The sequence below is a fragment of the Pinus tabuliformis genome, chromosome X (genome assembly GCF_031772625.1).
Source record: "Pinus tabuliformis cultivar Carrire ecotype Pingquan chromosome X, CPIR1, whole genome shotgun sequence".
Taxonomy (NCBI): Eukaryota; Viridiplantae; Streptophyta; class Pinopsida; order Pinales; family Pinaceae; genus Pinus; species Pinus tabuliformis.
Window position 1 is genome coordinate 1,625,129,252 of NC_142308.1, and position 1,992 is coordinate 1,625,131,243.

The 1,992-nt window shown below is 42.7% G+C and overlaps 1 pseudogene; it reads left to right on the forward strand.

Moving 5' to 3' along the window:
* The first annotated feature begins 513 nt into the window (after window positions 1-513).
* Window positions 514-1,497, forward strand: LOC149146263 (putative protein phosphatase 2C 11 pseudogene; annotated as a pseudogene).
* Window positions 1,498-1,992: the final 495 nt, after the last annotated feature.

Genomic DNA, 1,992 nt, shown 5'->3' on the forward strand with positions numbered 1-1,992 from the left:
AAGGCAAGGAAACCTAGGATAACCCATCATAGCCGCAAGCAAAGAACAACACCACAAAGACAAAGAAGGACACGGGAAAGTGGTGTGAGTTCCATAAGATCTCCACTCACAATACAAGTGAGTGTTGGGCCAAGAAGTCACTAGTGGCCGAGCGGAAGGCTTCTGAGTCTGACGCAGGTTCCGACTCTGAGTCAGAACCTGACAAGGGAAATGGCAAAGGGAAGCAAATCATTGAGGCATAGCCCAGTTCTATTGTGGCTGTTATCACTCAAGAAAAAATTTCTAAATTGTTCACATCAGTTCGATTGCTTGTCAAAGGGTTGGTGTCAGTTTTGGGTCTAGTCTTTTCATCTGGTTTTAGAGTCTAAACAGTTTGGATAAGAGTCTTGTTAGTAAGTCAAAAGGGGTCAATTCTCTATTTTAGTCTATCATTGGTCTCATATCCAGTGCATTTTCATGAGTATCCTGTATCGTGTTCCATTCTGCATACACATATTTTCAAGAGCGCTTGGTATGGGAATGCAAATTTTTGCCATCTTGGCAAAAGGTAGCAATAGTAAAGCTCTGTTTCTTCTTCTGTTACTTTTCGTTGGTCACACAGTTGGGATGCTTATTGCTTTTGTTTTAGACCGAGAAGGTGGATATAGCTTCTTCAACTCACTGGCCCAATTGCTCCTGAATGACGTAACTCAAAGTGGGCCACGTGAGCAATTATTTACGCTGCCTTTACTTAAACAAGTGCCAAATCTCAGAAACATCTTATCAGGTATCCTGAATTTGAAAGTCACTAAGAAAAAGGAACTTGATGAAACTATCTATCAGAAGGCGGTTCTAAAATATCTTCATACACAAGTTTTGAAGAGTGAGGCCTACACAAATGGTGATTTATGTGGAAGTCTTCGAAGAGCATTTTACAGGATGGATGAGATGATGCGTGGGAAAAGGGGCTGGAGGAAATTAGCTATACTTGGGGATAAGTTCAACAAATTCATTGGCTTATTAGAGGGATTTATTTGGTCTTCTTCTCCAAGAAACATAGAGAACAAAGATAAAGATCAAGAAGATGACTGGGCATTTGAACAGGGACCACATGCTGATTTTTCTAGGCCAACTTCTGGAAGCGCGGCAGGTGTTGCACTTTTTCAAAATAATCAGCTTATTGTGGCAAATGCTGGTGATTCCCGTTGTGTCCTCTCAAGAAAGGGTCAGGCATACAACTTGTCACGAGATCACAAGCCAGAGCTTGAGATCGAAAGGGATCGAATTCTTCGAGCTGGAGGATTCATTCATGCTGGACGTATCAATGGAAGCTTAAATTTGGCGAGGGCTATTGGAGATATGGAATTCAAACAAAACAAATTTCTCCCTGCTGAAAAACAGATTGTAATTGCAAATCCAGATATAAATGTTGTGGAGCTATGTGAGGATGATGAGTTCATTGTCTTGGCATGCGAGAAGAGGTCCAAGATGCCATTCAACGCCTACAAAATGTCATGAATCTGCGCTTAACTGTCAGTGAAAAACTTGAGACCTCATTGCGTGATCTTGCACGGACTGGAGACGTACAAGCTTGCAAGGCTATTCGGAAGGCAGCTGATGCTACATTGGTTCCATGATCTGATAGAGCTCTTTCGCATCGGTGGCAAGGCTCTTGATACCAACTATCCCTTCATGGGCGACTATGTTGATCGTGGATACTACTCTGTTGAGACCGTGTCATTGTTGGTTGCTTTGAAAGTGCGCTACAGGGATAGAATTACCATACTCAAGTGTATGGGGCCTATTTTTCTTTATTGCGGGAATGAGGGCTACATTGACTGGTTTGCTGTGAACACTGGATTTATGTGGGACATAGCACCTCAGTTCGGAGTTGTGCTCGTCTTTCCAGAACACCGCTACTATGGAGAGTCTATGCCCTATGGCAATCAGAGTGTGGCCTACAAGGATGGAGATTCACTATCTTATCTCACAGCTGAATAACCTATCTGTCGA